Raw genomic sequence first — 18131 nt, 5'->3', positions numbered from 1 at the left:
TCTCTTCAATGCCTTGTGAGATACAAAACTTTTGATATTTTAAATGAGAACAAGCTTCTCAGCATTTTCTACTGCAGATATTATGAACAAAGAGAGAGCTTGGGGAAATGACTCTTGCCATTACCACCATCCTCACTCTGCCTAAAGACACTGCATAGTCCAACAAAATATGATTCTTCTTACTTCATTTTTTTGCTTACCTTTTATTCATCTAACATTACTCTTATCCAGATACCATCTTGTAATGTAATTCTGATAATTAATCTCATCTACTCCCCTTGACACATGCTATCTCCCACTCCCCCCCTCCCCCCCACTCTTCTTGCTCTTAATGTAGGTGTAATTAGTAATGAAGAGAAGTCATTTAATCATAGAATAAGCAATAGTTACCAAATCTAAACTCTTGTTTTATGCATGACAAAACAGTCCCGGAGAATTGCATTGACACCATCCTTCAAGTAAGTCAGTGGTAGAGACAAGACTAGTAACTAGTTTTGCTATTTATATCAGTGTGTTTATCCAATTAGCCTCTATACTCTACTTCTTACTGATTCTTGTCCTAATACCTCTTGCAGGACTATTTGAAAACTATATACTAAAACCTAAATGAAGAATCCAAGTAATTTAACCAAAATACTGGCCTTGTAAGTCAGCTATGAAGGTAAAACCCCTTCCTGGGACCTATCAGGAAGAAGGCATTACGCCCCGCCATCAACGCCCAAAGCCGATATTCTACTTAAACTACTTCCTGCATTAAAAATTTTTATTTATTTTTATCGCAAAATTCAATTTGTATACTATCCCAGTATTAAATTTTTTGCAAATTTTTGCAAAATTTTAATTTTACTTAAGCAAAAATATAAACTTATATATACATATATATATTAATGTATTAATATAGGTTTATGTATATAGAGCATACATTTATAGTCCTCTATCATATAATAATATACATATTAAGTATATATTACTAAATACATTAATATAATATATTGTTAAACATTAATGAATACATGAATATCTTAAACTAATTATTCCAAACATATTTGGAATGTCCTTTTCACTGGGCAGGATGATTACATTTCTTGTAAGACATTGCTCAGAGCAAAGATCTAAGCCACTGAAAATAATTGATTCTCAATAAAAACGGCATCAGACATTCATCAAAACCAAATCCTCTCCCCCTACAAAGGTTCTGGAATTCACAATCATCAGATTTCATATCTAAGACAACTTAGAGATCATCTAGTACTAGTCTTATTTTACAGATGAAGAAATGAAGACCCAGAGAGGGGAAGTACTCAGAAAGATAGCTATTAAGCAGTTAAACAAAAACTCAAATCTAGATCTTTGAACTCCAAGATCAGTTTTCTTTCTACTTCACGCTCACCTGATTCCTTTAAAAACACTAATAGATGCTATGACTCATAAGACCAGAGAAATTACTATGTCCAATAAGGACAAAAAGAGACTAGTAGTTGGCTTGCATTCTATAACAATGCAAAAAAAAAAAAAAAAAAAAAAAAAGGATTCTTTAATGAGGTATTTGTGGGATTCTTATTTGTTCATTACAATGAATTTGTCAAAACTGCTTCTGGGGTAAAATTCAATCTCATGAAAGAGCACTTTTGAGCCAGGACTTCAGGGCCCATTTAGTTTATGAATTCTTGTGTATTTCAGTCAAAGTCAATTGATATACCTCTTTGTCTTTGAAAAACTGATCTAATATTGGAGGTAGGGGAGAGAAAGTGATGTCAAAGACAAGAAATAACTATGTAATGAATTTCCACTGAATGATACAATCCAATAGGAGATTTCCAGAATCAAGAATTTCTACAATTCAGGTGAAAGATGATCTTGGATTGAATAATCCCCATATTTAATTTTTTTCTATTCTTTAACAGAATAATCACATCCATCCATATCTACTTGTCCTTCATTCTCTCCTCCATTCTCATTATTTCTCAAAATCATAGTCATTCAATAAGCTCTAAAAAGGGATTTCTGTTTCTATGGGTTAACTCCTAACTATAGAAAAAAATGGAAGTCAAAGTAATGGAGTGCTTGTGTACCAGAAAAATAACCTTTGTAGAATGGAAAACACTGTCACTCAGGAAGAGTTTTCAGAAATTATAATACTTTGTGAGGGTATAACTCTCTAACTGTAATATAATTTGAATATCAACTTCTTTGGGGTATTACAGATTATTTCACTTGTGTCTTTGTATCCCTGGAGTTTAGCATAATACCTATCTCATGCATGGTATGAGATTACTTCTGTTCTCCTAAAGGATTAAAAAAAAATGCTAGTTGATGGGTCAATGAATAAATCACAAAGCATTTACCTTTATCAAGTTAATTTGGCAAAAATAAAAATTACACTATGTACAAAGTGAAATCTAATACAGATTAACATAAAATTGTTGACATTAACAAGATGTAGCATTGTATGTAGCATTGATCTAGCTGGAATCACAGAATCCCATAGGTAGAAAGAAGTGAAGCTTTAGGTACCATTTAAGCCAAGCCATATATGGAAAAACAACCCTTTTAAAATCATTCTCACAATTGCCCAGCCTTCCTTTGAAGACTTCTAATAAATAGGAAGATTTTTGCCTTTTGTGCCTATCCCATTGAAACTTTTTGAATTCCAATTGTTATCCTAATATGTTAGATATCCTTCTTCTCCAAGCTCTTCATCCTTTGCAATTAGGATAAACATATTTTATATGCCTTACTCTTTTAAGTCATAGATAAAAATATTAATTGGCTTTAAAACTCAAGTCATATGTGTGGGGGAATTCTATAGTGTGTAGGAATTCAAACAGGCCAAAATCCACCTTACTTTGTAAATCAAGCCCACACTCTGAATTCCCTTCTCTCTCCTTTACACATCAAAATTTTTTACATTTTCCCCAGTGCTTTCCTCCTCTCAGTCTTGGAGATTAAAGTGATTTTTCTGGAAAAAGCTTACGTGTTTCTTCTTTTTGAAAAGGCTAACCCCTTGTATTGTCAACCTTGATGCCATTCCCTCTGATTTCTTTTGGTAGTTTACCACATCTAATCTTCAAGTTCTCTTTCTCTCTCTCTGCTGATGAAACTAGGATGGCACCAGTGTGAAATGTAATCAAGAAAAATATATGATGATCTCTTCCATAGTATCTAAACATGCACAAGATACGCCATACCATTAGAGCCATAGTTTAAATATTGACTCAAAAAAAGAGAGCCCCAAAGTAAGAATTTGTCAAGTGTTTGTTCAGCATTGATTCTATTCAACCAACATCAGTTCTTGAGAGAAATAACTTAGAATGGAAGTTTTTCACCATGTTGAACAACTCTATGAAAATGTCTTTTAAGGACCTTAAACTCCCTCAAACATGCAATTAAACATGGATTTATATGGAAAAAAAAAAAAACGTGTTTTATACAGAAAATTGTTTCCAATTCTCAGGCCTATGATAAATCTTTTACTGTTGATTAAAAAAACAAATTGGCATCCTGGATTAAAAACCTCTTGTGATTTTTCTAAATCATGTTAATCTTATTCTCAGATGCTGATTATCTCTCTCTGGGTTAATACAATGTAATTCTTAAAGGCTGCAAAGTTGAAAGTCAAGTCTCAATCTAGGGTGAAGCCTTTAGGTTTCTTAACAGTGTGAAAACAGAATGAGCAGTCAACTTCTCACTTTGTAGATTATCTGCATTTAACACTTTATATATGTGTATAGGAAAGGTTTCAAAAAATATTTTAAAGTGCCCCAGAACAACCATGGATACTGTAGGTTCTTTCTAGCTGACTTGAAAATAATGTAAAAATCTTCATCATGATTTTAAATCATTCATCCCTGACAGATACATATATACATATTTATAATATTTCCTATATGTATGTATGTATATATATATATATATACATAAATTATAGAAAATTTATTTATCTCTTTTAGGTGGTATCTAAAATCAGAGGGGTAGATCACCTCTACCCCTTTTTACCAAGGGGTAGATTCTTAGACATTCTCCTCTAAAATCAGAGGTGATTACCAAGGGATGGATCCTTAAAAGTTGGGAAGACATAAAATGTAGATCGGGTGATGCTCTGTGTTTCTTAATCACAGAATCTCAGAGTTGGAAAGGACCTTCTGGGTTGTCTAGTCCAAACTGTACTTGAACAAGAATTCCCTTAAACAGTACTTTCTCTGTGTCAGATCAGAGCAATAAATTTCGCTGAAACAGCCATCAGTAGAGTGGTCAACAGGTGCTGCTATTTTGACCACAGTAAACTCACGGAGATTGTCTATAGAAGTGGATAGGATTGGTGAGTCTGAATTTGTGAAGAAATGACCTGTACATTGAATGGTAAGCAGTGATCCTTGGAGCACTGGAGGATTCTAGAGAAGCATGTACACACACATACAATGTGCATGGTACTAAATTACAGTCTTAGAAGTGGAAGGGTCCCCAGAGGTCATAGGATCATAGGATCATAGATTTAGAGCTGGAAGAGAGCTTAGAGGCCATCTAATCCAACTTGACCCTTCATTTTACAGGTGAGACAGAGGCCCATAGAAATGATGTGATTTCCAAGTTTTCACAAGGACCATGTCTCAGGGTCAGTATTTGAACCCAGGTCCTCTGACTTCCAAATCACGCTCTTTCTGCTGTAGTACAAACTGTACCTGGATAAGAATCACCTCCATAACTCTCCTAGCCCCAGTTTAAAGACCATCTTTTGCTTTGTCCAATATCTGTCCCTTTAGGACTATAGGGAGAACAAAGACCTGTGTTTTGGTCATAACTATCTTTCATGCCAGAACCAAAAAAAAGAAAAAGAAAAAGAAAAAAAAAGTAACCTCCTGCTTTCTGGGGACCAGCTGAGGGAAAGCAAAGAGAGGATATGCTATTTACTCATTCTGTTTGCCTCCACAGCTCTGACTTGAAATGAGTTATTTATCCTGTGAATGTTGCCTCTTAGGCTTATTGGGTTATAGGTTAGAGTTAAAAGGGACCTAAAAGGTCATGTAGTTCAACTTCTTTGTTTCACAGATGAGGAAACTGAGGCCTGAAAGGGCTTAAATAACTTGCCGAAGGTCACACAGGTAACCAATAACCCAGCTGGGATTCCAATCCCCTGACTCCAAATCCAGTGCTCTTTGCACTGTACCTTAGATACTCCATGGTGTCCGACAAAACACTGATAAATGCATTACTAATTATTAATTACTAATTAACTGTCACAAACAGTTCATGGTGCCTAACATCCTACCTTGAACTGTCTCTTCTGGGAACATCACATCCCAGTTACCTGGACTTGTGGTCATTGCAGAATCCTCAGGGACTGTTGTCTTCTCTTCTTGGCCCCACTACTCCGAGACAATACGGCCTGCCAAAGCTCACAGCATCACTTTGAGACATACAATTATTCCTGGTATATGCATAGGAATGCAGATGCTCTGACACCTCCTGGACAGTCCTATTTCCTCAGGCAATCTTTGACAAAGAATTCTAGGATTGTTACAAACAGTATGAGAGTTATAGGTTCTAGCTCCTCTAGCAATTCTCATGGACTCTTTATCTGAACAAATTGACTGCTTGCTGTCATAAGAGCAGACCAGAGTCAAAACAGACCCCAAGCTGTTAGGTCTAGATGACTGAGAAAATAGCTGGGGGCATCGGGTAAGAACCCACATTCATCACAATTCACAGGTTAATTAAAGCATAACTGCCAAAAGGTGGTATCACTGAAAGAAAGAGAAATGATGAGGAGAAAACAATTTGGGGGAGAATGGGGTAGAGATTTAGTGCAAGTGTTGTTCCTTTCCTGAATTTTTGTCCTCTAGATAAATGTTTTCTCACAAATCTGTCCCCAAAGTCAGACTCCCATTTACATTTTCCATGGCATACAGCATCTTCGCACTCCATCACTCTACCTGCTTCTCCTCTGTTCTCTTTAGTCAACTTGGTGTGTTCTTACTGCTAGGGTAAGAGAAATATTTGTACGCTTGAGATGATTAAGGTTGCTTGAAGACCCACCGGGTAAAACCTGGTGTACTCATAAGAATCCACTGGGTTCAAGAGCATCAAAGCCTCTGATTTGGAAAGGACCCAGAGACCATCTAGTCTAGTCCATATCTATGCAGGCATTTCCTAAGATGTCAGTCAATGGAGAACCTATTATCTCTTGAGGCAGCACATTCTACTTTTGGACAACTCTAATTTTGAGGACGTTTGTCCTTATATTGGGCTGAAATCTGACCCTCTGCGACTGCCACCCCCTGTTCTTAGTTTTCCACTCTGAGGCTCACCCCTTGCCTGGACTTACTGGGCAGCCATTTCTTCTCCTTCAGCCTTTACTTGTTCTGCCTCCTGTTTCATTCTCCTCCTTGGTCATCTCAGGCTGTGAGCATGAGAAGTTGAGTTTTCTGCCCTTCTCAGAGCCGTGGGAGTCAAAGTAAGGTTTAAGGGAAGTCCCCCTCCCCCAGCTATGCCCCTACCAGCGGGGCAACCCTTGACAAGGGAAGTGTCCCTGGCTGTGCCTGACTTGTATGTGCCCCTTCTTGGGGGCTGACAGGGGAATCTGGAGCTTAAGTCTGTCATCTCCTGGATCTCAAATGACTAGAATGATGGGATTTTTACAACCCTTCTGGTTATGAGACAACAGTTAAATCTGGAGTTGTCTTTCGAAAGTTGAGGAAACCGATATTAAAAAAAAAAATGACCTTAGGTCACAATCTTAATTAGGACCAAAGATTATCACTTGACTTCCCCATAGGGAGCGCTCAGATTCTCTGTCCTAGTCCATCTCTGGGCCTGGTTTTCTGGTGGTTCTGAGTATTCTTTAATTCTTTCCGAGGGATGCCGTTCCTCGGGTTCCGCTGCTGCTGCTGCTGTCCCTGCCCGGGAACCCCCTCACTCATTATTGCTGTCACAGATGTTCTTGGGCTCTTTGGTGTCTCTTCAGCTTCAATGGGTGTTGAGGCATCTGGTAGTTGGTGGCTGGTGGTGAGTAGAGGCGATGGAGGGAGCGGCCTGACAGGAAAGGCAGACCACAGCTTAGACTGACAGTGAGGGCCCTGGGCTGGGGCTGGGCAGCGGTTATCCCTGCTGAGGATGTCAAGTTGCCTGTTGCTGCTGTCTAGCTATTTGCTGAAGCCCTGCCCCCATCCTTGCTGATGCTGGGTCTCCAGTCAAGGATGTCAAGACTGAGCTGGATAAATTGGGTCCGTCTTGTTGATGATTCCAGCCTCGGGCTGGACGCCGGAGCCGAGTCTCGCGGTCTATCCTCTTGCGGCTTATGACCCTCTTTGGCTCTTTAGCATCACTACACGTGACATCCAGCAGCCAAAGCGCTGCACCGTCCTCAACAGCCTCCCAAGAGGAAGAACCCGCCAGCGAGGGGCCAGAAGCCGCTGACTGGGGCGACTGAGAAGACTTGCCTTCTCCTCTTCCTCTCTCCGAGGGAACCGAGATGTTTCTTCCTTTTGGGGCTTCTCACGGGGTCCGTCTTCCATCCTCTGGGAGGGACAAGCCCGTGTTTCCTCACTGGGTGACCTTGTTTCCCTGCTGGGAGGACCCCCGCGGCTCTTTGTTCACATTGGGCTCCCCTTCGCGGCTCCGGGACACGCCGAGTTTTGAAGGTGGGCGTGGCGGGATGCTAGCTCCGCCTTCTGTTCCCACGGCCTTCTCCAGAACGTCCCTGGGGCTTTCGCTGGACCCGACACTGCGGTAAGGAGTGCGCCTGGTCTGACTGCTGAGCCGACCTCGGTGGTAGGGGAGACGCGGAGCTTTTCTGGAAAGCACGGAATGAGTGCTCCATCCTAGCTCTACCTCATACAGGATCAGGACAAGGGCAAGGCTGCTGCTGCTGCTGCTGCTGCTGCTGCTGCTGCTGCTGCTGCTGCTGCTGCTGCTGCTGCTGCTGCTGCTGCTGCTGCTGCTGCTGCTGGGAGCCGTTGATAGCTTCGGGTCCGGGCTGAGATGGAGTTTCTTCTGTTCCTGAAGCCCCAGAAAGGCCAATGAAAATCCCAACCATTTTATTTATTTCTCTCCTGCTCCCTGGAGGTCCCCTTTGAGGAGAGATTTAACAGACTGACCGTTGGGGAAATGTTACAAGAAATACAATTTCTGGCCCTGAAGATCTAGAACTAAACCAGAGCCTCTCTCTCTCTCTCTCTCTCCTGACTGTGTAAGGGAATGTCAAACCCAAGGAGAAAAGGAAGATTCCCGGCCGGCTCTCACTCTTTTCCCTCTTGGAACTAATGAGCCGTTGATGTGAGAAGGGATCCCTGATGGGATTGACTGGGGTGTAGAACATGTGGCTGGAGAAGCTGAACATCACTTAACTGGCAAAAGAAAACCAAAAAGATTGACTTAAGTGCGCCTTGCTATGAAACCAGATTGTTCCATTCTAGGAAATTGGGAAGAGAGAAATTATGACTTGTAAACCACTTACCATTACCACTTTTGCTGGCATCCCAGAAACCACTCTGCTATTCCACGCACCTGGCTTAGAATTTTACCTGTTTCACTAAAAAAAAGGAGTTCTCAACAAATCAATGCTCCAAATAAGGACTATGCTTATTCTTGTCCTCTTTATGAGTTCTTTTACGTGATTCTTTTGGAGATATTGCCCTGCTTCTTCCTTGCCCAGCCACTTCCTCTGTCCAGTGATATACTGTGAATACTGAGATGATTTCAAAAGCATTTCTGAAACTATCACCTCAATTTTTTTTTATTAATTCATAGAAATGACTTAATAACTGGCAAAAAGTTAGTGAAAAGGGAACATTAGAGATATTAAATAGAAGAAAAAAAAGTGAAAATTCGAGGGGATGGAGAATGGAAAGGACTCTGTTAAGAAGGGGGAAAGGATTTTGTAGTTTTGGCAACAAAAGACAGAGACAGGGAAAATTGGCATAGAAATGCAGGGAAACAGGACAAAAAGACAAAAATGGAAGAAAAAAGATAAAAATGGAAGCGTAGGATGGAAAAAAAAAGAATGGGAAGAGAGTCTAACTGAAGCATGAATATTGAAGCATGAATGGGTAAAGATACTTGAAATAGAATGCCACAAATTTTCAATAAAGTCAAACATAATAAATTTCATGGAGAATTTTTGGATCTGCTGGTTTCTATATACTGTTCTATTTTCCCACTCCATTTTTATAAGTTTTTCAATTTCTTTCTATCTCAGAGTAAGGTTTCCAGTTTCTCAATGATGATACAAAAATTTTATATGATGGTTACCATTTTCTTTCATCCTCCACCAATTTCACTCTGCCATTGCTCAATCCTTTTTAATGTTTTATCCATACTTTTCTTTCAGGGGATATGTATGCCAAAAATGGCCTCAGAAATCAATACTAGTCAGTTCCCTTTGGATAATGGCTATCTCAGGATCCTACTTTTTGGAAACATTTACTTAATAAAAATCTTCCCCAACATATTCCATATTTTGTTTTCTGAGCTTAATACAGCTATTAATTTAGAAGTGAAGGAGGCATTTATCATCTAGTACAACCTACTCATTTTACAAATGAGGAAGATGAGACTGAGAAGTGTCTTGCCCAAGATCACACAGGTGGTAAGTGACAGAGAGAAGATAAAAACTAGATTTTAGAGCAGTGCTATTTCCATGGTGCCCATCCTGCATCCCATACAAGTCTATGGTATAGTATGATAACCAAGAAAGTTAACATGATCTTCACCTGTAGTGATTTACATGGTTTCCAGGAAATGGGAGGTGACAGACCTGCACCTCATTCCCCAGACCACCGTGGGTTGTATTTATTATGGGGACAACATTTTAGGAAGGACATTGGTAAGCTGGGGAGCATCCAGGATAAGACAACTAGCATGGTGAAGGGCTTTTGAGTCCATGCCATATGAGAATGGGCTGAAGAAACTGAGATAGTTTAGCTGAGCTAAAGCTAAGGCTAGAGTGATAACTACTCAACTAATAGTTATTCAGGGAGGCAATAGCTATCTTTATAAGTACTTAAAAGATTAGTTAAGGGATTAGAATTATCCTAGTTTTTCCCCCCAAGAAGGTAGAAATAGAAGCAATGAGTGTAAGTTGCAAAGAGGAAATTTTAGGTTTGATGTAAGGAAGAACTTCCTAACAATTCAAAGCTGTTTCCACAGGGAAACAAACTGCCTCTGTAGGTAATTAGCTTTCCTTTACTGGAGGACTTGGGGGATAGGACGTTGTCAAGCAAAGGCTGGATGACCATTCATCAGATAACATGAGCAGGGAGAGATTCTTTATTATATAATTTGGGTTGAACTGGATGACCCAGTGCTTCCTTTCAACTCTGAAATTCTGTGATTCCTAGTCCTTCAGAAGGTATAAAAGACGTGGGATCTCTGCTGATTAGATCAATTTTCTTGATAGTTTTCACTGCAAATCTGGGAACCAAATGCTATTATTATAGGGGTGGAAAAAATAAGTCATTCTTGGCAGCTCATTAACTCCATTTCTGCCCTGAGGCTTCCCCTCAACCACCAAGCCTTGAATCCTATTCACTTCTCCTTTCTTCTTTCTCTGCCTTTTAGCCAATTTATCTCTGGTCTTGATTCCATTTGCTGAGGGTATCACCTCTGCCTAACTTATCTTTATGTATAGAACAAATTGAACGGTATTTCTCTTCCTCAATCCTTCCCATGATCTTGTTTCTTGCCACCCTTTTCTTTCCTATACTCTCACTATAAGGAGCAAAACTAAGTACTTAGTAAACAAGAGAGACCATGGAATCATGGTGCTGGAGACTAAGTCAGACCTCACCTGGTCCAGACAGCTCAATTTGAAGATGAAAAAAATGAGAACAGGAGAGGGGATTTACTTCCAAAATCCCACAAGAGATCAGTGACTTGGCCAAGATCAGAACCACTATAGAAATAAGTATCTGAAAAATTTTCAAATGTAAAGCTAGCATTGATTTAAAAAGAAAAAAACAACTTTGTAAGGATAAAGATGATTTTTTTCAAACTTTCATTGAACATCATATGCAAAATAATGATACAAGCTTAAAAATATGTTGACCATTTAGGTTTTACAAAACTTGACTCCCGACCCTCCACTGCCACCCTCTCATCATAAATAATGAAATGTGAATTTATAACTAAACATTTGGATTTTCATGCTGTATAAAAGTTTGAAGATTTTTTTTTTTTTCCAAATCAGTGGTTCTACCTCAATTACATAGCTGGAGAAACTGAAGCACAGTGTGATAGAAGGTAATTTGCCTTTTCTCTCCTCTTCTTATTCGTCTCCCCTTATCTCTTTTCTTTTTCGCCTTCCACACACACACACACACACACACACACACACGCACCATGCCCGCATGCACATCACACAAGTAATAACAGATTCAGAATTTGAATCTGGGTCCTCTGAATTCCAGAATAATTTCTTTTCCCAGTGTACTCTTTCTTTCTGTCTTCATCCCCCATTCAGGGTGATCCAGACTACCTTTTCTGCTTCATTGTCATCCTTTAGGAACATCTTACAGACTCACAAATTCTTTCTCCAACCTTGCTCTATTTCTGGGGTGTGACTGACCTCTCAAGTTTTGTGGAGCTTGAGCAGGTAACATGTGATTTCATATAGTAACATTTTATTCTTATAAAGGATGAGAATTTGGGAGTATTCTACACTGAAAAGTCTCTAGTTATTATGTGGGGTATTATTTATATCACAGTTTCTTCATTAGTAAAATAATGTGTCTTTTCTTCCATGTGTCTTATATAAGATATGAAATGTGAGCCTTTTATACACAGATCCTGAAATTAGTTAACAGTCACAGAGTTCTCTCCACAGCCTGTGATAAGTGTCATGGCACACTTTTGCGGTACCCAAAATAAAAATGTAACAGTAGAATCCCAATGTCCCAGGCAGGGAAGGTAGTGGAATTACCCCAGAAGAGAATGGAAACATTTTAAAAACTTTGCCTCCTTACCTCACCAATCAGAGATATGATCATACCACTTCACATTTTTGCTAATAGAAAAAAAGGAATCATATATGGCTCCTTAGTTTTTATTGTCTTGTAGATGGAATGGACCTTAGAGTTCATCTGCTGCAAACTCATCAGGAAACTAAAGGTCATAGTAAAGAGCTTCCCCAAAATTACAACTTGAGTTTTGGCAAAGTCAGGACTTACATCTAGGTGGTAGTTCTGACTACTTTGTCCATTACCCTTTATTCTACAGTGATTTCTTTGCAGATACTAACACTTTGGTCTCTCCCAGAACCTAAAAAGTTCCTTGGTGACATTTTTGATCAAATAAAAGGCCCAAAGGCTTGATTTCAATGGACTTCAGAGAAAATTTTGATGTCTTAGAAAAAAATTTGCAGAACAATGTTTTTGCACAACCATGAATCTAACAAAATTTTCCTTGCTTTATATATGATCATTGATAATATAAACATAATCTGACCTCAAAGACCAATTTGCTCATAAAATTTAGCATCTGCTAGTTACTCAAATAAGACACCCCAATATTAATTGACTTAAAAGATGTATCATATGCGATCAGACTTAATCTTTGCTGATGAGAAACGCAGTCTTGTCAGATTATATAAGAGGAATAAAAAACCCAAAGTCTAAGGATATTCCTAGAATAAACTGCCTTTTGATCTTTGAATCCAAATGGAGAGAGATACATCCATCCAGAATCATTACTTTTTCAGGGATGGAAGAGACAGATGGATTATTGGTGTGTGGCTCTGGATATTTGTCTGATTTAAAAAGAACAAAACAGATAAAAGATGTAGATGAGTAACATTTTATACTAAGAAGATATCCCCAATTAGGGGAAATTCAGGAACATGAAGAAGCATGACAAAAAGGGGGGTGGGTTGAAGCTCCATGGAGAGAAAGATAATATGTAAATGTATGATGGTTGTATGCTGCAAATCAATTAGATAGAAAAAAAATTAAATATATAGGGAGTTCAGGAAACACAGGTATGTCCAAGAGGCTATTGTAGCACTTTTTGTCAAATAGAGGGTTATCAATAGAAAGTCTTTCAAATATAAATTTTATTTTCATTTTGAATAAGTTAAAGATATCTGAATATATAAAATCTACCAAGTATTCCAAGTATTCAAGATAGCACCAAAAAATTTCTTTAAAATTATTTTATACAACTCATATATATTTAGAACCAGAAAGAGATCTAGGTTCAACCCTCTAATTTTAAGGTGAGGAAACTGAGCTTATTTCCACAATAAGCTAATTCATAAGCCATAATATTAAATCTTCCTGAAGCCACAGACATATACTACTTGGCCCCCTAAAGAGTGATTTCCTTAAGAATGTCTGATTAAGAAATTTAAGCAAAGTGATTGAGGAAGGATTATGAATAAACCCAATCCCCATTAAACATTGAGACTTTTGTTTGATAAAGTAATAACATAAAATAAAACAAAAAAAAAAAAAAAAGGAAAAGAAATGGGAAAATTGGGATAAAATACTTATAAGCAAATTCACCTTAAAGAAAAAAGAAAGCTTCCTTCCCCCCCAAAATTAAGAAAAATGCAATTCTAATGCCATGAATAAATATCATGAAGCAAAAGAATGAAGTCTTGGGGAAAGTACCACAATCAAGATTCTCAAAAACAAATCTAGATCTGCAGAAACTTTCAAAATAATAAAGTTAACTAAAGGCATGAATAAAGATCTTGTAAACAAAAAAATAAAGGAATATATGAGACTTGATCGATTGGGAAAACTAGTGAAAAATCTTACTGAGGGATGTCATTTACCTATTGTAAGGCAAGAAAGTGTCAAGTTAAATCAATTTAAAGCACACAAAGTTCACAGAGGACAGAGCTTGGTGAAGCAATAGAAGAATCATACAGGAATACTTCTAAGAATTAACAGCACAGTGCAAGGTTCAGATTGATGGTTTCCATAACATAATGAGAGAAAGCAATTGCAAATTAAGTTAATCTAGACATGTAGTCAACTTGAGCTTCAGTGACAAAAAGGACATTACAAGCAGCTATAGAAAAGCTAATCAAAAAGATAAAATATGACTAAATTGTGTCATTCAATAATATTCAGAGGAGAAAAGAAATTAAGAGACATTGGAATATGATATGCTGAAAGAAAGGAAAATCAGCCTTCCTCTTCCTTCTCCTATTGTCTATTCATTAGGTTTGACACAGGACTGCCCAGAATGGAGTGCCCTTTTATCAAAGAAGGAACTATGCTCTGAGAAAAGCAGGATTGCAGTAACTCAAAAGAAACATGAGGTGCACAGATTTAGAGACATCTCCACTCCAAATGTTCTTAAGGACTATTTGTGCCTGACATAGGTGTGCCTTCAGAGTTTAGTCACAGTTGGACATGCTGTACCTTGAGCCCAAAAGAGTGACATCATTTTGGTCCTTTTTGAGAATGGACAACAACCAACCAATTCAGCACAATTGAAGCTATTCGATTATAAGAAGAAAAAAAATTTTTTAAAAGAATTCTACAGCTTTCTAGGACAAAAAAGTAGCTTGGAAAGGCCTTTTGATACTTAAACCTACCACAAAGCAGTACCCCAAAAAAGGTAATAAAAAAACCATGAGGGATGAATAATAGAATTTTATTTGTTGTAAGAAAAAAAGAGGGCTTTTGTCTCTTTGATGTCTTGATTTGTAAAGGGACACACAGAGGAAGTAATAGTTAGGACTTGGGAAAAAATTCCAAAAAAGGGAAAGGGAAGCAGTCAGTCTTGAGAGGGAAGGGGAATTATTGGGGAGAAGAGAATTATTTATTATATCTTAAATTGGAGTGCAATGACTGAAAAATAAACCATCACTGAATATAAAAGTATAACCATGGGCGCATTGTGCTATTTCTATGATACAGACCTTGAGGAGAGATTTATGAACCTATTCATGTTGGCAAAAGTTGACAATACTGTTTTATTTCCAAAGTGGAATAGTCTCTAGTCAATCCAAAACATTTGTTTATAGGAAATTCACTTTAAATCTAGGAATGGCTACACATTTAAGTAAAGGATAGAAATAAACGTTGTTATGTATTGATTTTTTTAAAGGGGACTTATAATCATTATTCATAAAATAGAAAGTCAAATTACAAAAAAATTATATTGTTCATAAAACCACTATAGGGAATGAAGTTATTAATCTTAAATATATACTCAATGGATGATATAATAATCTCAAGTATTCAGAATAAATGCTTACAAATACAGAAAGAGTTGTAGAGATTTAAAGTGCTAATAGTAAGTAACTTTGACATTTCTTCTCTCAGAAATTGAAAAAAGATAAAACGAGAAACTAAAGACTTGGACAGATTATTGGAAAAGTTGGACATCAATGAAGAAGCCTGAGGCAAGTAAGATCATCAGAGATTATGAGGGGTAGTAGGTTTTGGGTAGGGCTTTCTTGATGGAAAACTAGAAAGATGGCTTTTGGACAGAGATTACTTTGAAAGTGGGTCTGGCTCTGCTTGATCAATTGTAGTGGATGTAGAATTAAAGCAAAAAACAGCTAGAAGTTGGAACTGGCTATGTGCAATTGACAATACCAAAGATCATCCATTGCCAAAGAACAGATGAAGAAGTAAGAACTTTCCTCAAGAGTGGGTTTCAGGAGGAAACCAAGATGGTCTCAGGGGCTTTGTTCTTTTGCTTTGATAATGCTGGGAGTTCTTTGGTTGAATTGTTTTTCATTAGTTTATGAGGAATTATGAACATTTTTGTCCCCTAGGGTTTCTTGCTATGTTTTGTAGGTATATATAAAAAATTTTATTTTATTTATTATTTTATATATAATGATTTATTTGTATTGAATCTGCACTGAATGGGGTCTTAAGTCAAGAGTATATTTTCTGTCCCCCACACTGAATTTGAGCATATTTGTAGGAACCCTAAGATAGTGTAGGAGTCCTTTATTAAATTTCTGCAGAAGCTTATCCAGAATGCTGTTTTTTCTTTCTGCTCTGGAACATAAGGCCGTAAGATGAGTGCCAAGGTAGTCAATAGTCAACATTTATTAAAGAGCACCCATTGTTCTCCATGCTTTATGCTGAATTCTAGAGATATAAAAAAAAACAAAACAAAAAAAGAAAAGAAAATGTAAGAATGCCTGCATATGAGGGAGCTTACAATCTAATGTAAGCAGACAAAAAAAAAAAAAAAAAAAGAAGCTGAAAGGGTTGGGAATGGGAACGCAGTAAAGAAAGGAGGAAAAGGATCATGACGGAGAAGTCACACGGATGAGAGAAGAGGAGGTACCTGAGCTGAATTTTCTTCCTACTTTCTAATCAGAGAGGCAGAGGCTGGTGATGAACTACAGTATCAGTTCTGAGAGTATTCCAATAATGAATTTGCAGGAGCATTGTGGAGAAGTCAGTCAGACAAATCCCAAAGTGATACAGCCTGGTGAAAACTGAAACGTTTGAGTTGGGCTATCTCCTTAAATGGAAGTTTGGAGTAGACCAGACCCAACTGCCTTCCTCTTGAGGCTCATACATCACATTTAAGAAATAAGTATGTAATAACGTTAGTATGTTTTACTAATGTGTTACCATATAAAGACATTTTAGTAGATTATTAAACTGTAAGTGGCCACTGTGGGTTAGAAAAGTAATGTGTCACTGAAGTCTGTCCATTTTGTAAATGCCTATTAACTATAATAAGATGACTTTAAGTAAAAGAGTTGCTGGTGTGAATTATTTGATGGGAAAACAAAATACTGGCTGTTTGAAAGAATAAATCAGGATCCCTGAAGTCTCATACTGACTTGGAAAACCACATATTAACATTATTTCTGTTGTATTGCATTTTTAGTTTGTTAAATGTTTCCCAATTACATTTTAATCTGTTTCTGGCCACACTTAGGACTGTTGTGAGTCAGAAGGCTATAACTTTGACTTTTAATATCGTTATTCTTTCAATCCACTTACTAATTATCTGTTTGGGGATTTAGAAATGCCCAATCATTTCTGGCCACTCCAATGGCCCATCACCAGCATCAATCCCCAAACAGATAATTAGTAAGTGGGTTGATTAGACGATGGTTATTAATGCTATCACTACTGATCAAGAATAACGAACATTAGAGTGCTGGCCCCCTGGAGTTCAAAGAACTAGAGTTCAACTCTGGCCTCAGACATTTAAGTGTAAGCTGGGTGACCCTCAAGTCATTTAATACTGGCTTTGCTTAAAAAAAGAAAAAAAGAAAAGAGTGAAAGAAACAAGTTTAACATGAAGAGAATAGGATGGATTGGGAACCTTTTTAAGGCCTCTACTGAGGGGAAGTATCCAGTGACCCAACAGCTGCTTCATTCAACACAGTAAAATAATTACAGCTTCCTTAACCCACTATGAACCCAGTCAGCAACAACACTTTTGTCCAGCAGTAACTGAAGCAGCAATAAGCATAAGCAGTCTTATGGGATGTCAATCAACTAGTACTACTGCTGTGTCAGAATTCAACATGTAAAGCTGAGATTCCTAGTGACAAGAGTTAAGGATGGAGGCAGAGTGGTGTTCCTACTGACCAAAAGAGGAACACTTAGATAAAGCAGGAGTAGCTGAGGACTGAGAAAAAGGAAAACAAGAAACCCTAACGGGTATTTAAAGGCTTGGGACTATTGATTTTTTTCCCCTTTATATTCCCAGCTCCAACATAGTGTCTAGCACAAAGTAGGTGCTTAATAAATATTGATTATTGTTTAACTAATGGAAAACTTCAGGAAACCTCCTTGGATACTCAGATATTTCTTGAAAATGCATTGTCTTAATGTGTACTGCTATTCTTATATCTTCAAAGTAAATATCCCTTAAAGAAAGAAAATGCATAAGGTCATGACACTTCAATATTTACCAATGCTGCCCAAGCCTTTTGGTGGTGGTTTAAGTGAATGGAGAAATATTGTAGTGGAAAGAAAAAAAGTCTCTGGTTTTATTATGCTTCAGTGAATTAGTAATTAGAGAAAAAGTACAGTTGTTCCTTCTACATTGTGGGAGTTAGGGAAGCAGTGCTCCCTTGATCTGAAAATCTATAGAAAAAATTTTGGCCTTACCCTTTGTACTAGAGAAGTCCAGATTCTTATGGTATTAAAAGATAAACTATGTAGATATTATAAAACATTATACCTATAATT

General features: G+C 37.6%; 1 long non-coding RNA gene across 1 annotated transcript; it reads left to right on the top strand.

The window, feature by feature from the left end:
• The first annotated feature begins 7896 nt into the window (after window positions 1–7896).
• LOC116421825 lies at window positions 7897–16079 on the top strand. The gene is made up of 2 exons (XR_004232372.1): window positions 7897–11235; window positions 14163–16079. It is a non-coding gene; the product is annotated as an uncharacterized LOC116421825 (long non-coding RNA).
• The last annotated feature ends 2052 nt before the right edge of the window (window positions 16080–18131 follow it).

The sequence above is a fragment of the Sarcophilus harrisii genome, chromosome 2 (assembly GCF_902635505.1).
Source record: "Sarcophilus harrisii chromosome 2, mSarHar1.11, whole genome shotgun sequence".
NCBI classification, from domain to species: Eukaryota; Metazoa; Chordata; class Mammalia; order Dasyuromorphia; family Dasyuridae; genus Sarcophilus; species Sarcophilus harrisii.
Note: the sequence above shows the minus strand (reverse complement) of the source record. Positions and strands in the feature narration are given on the sequence as shown.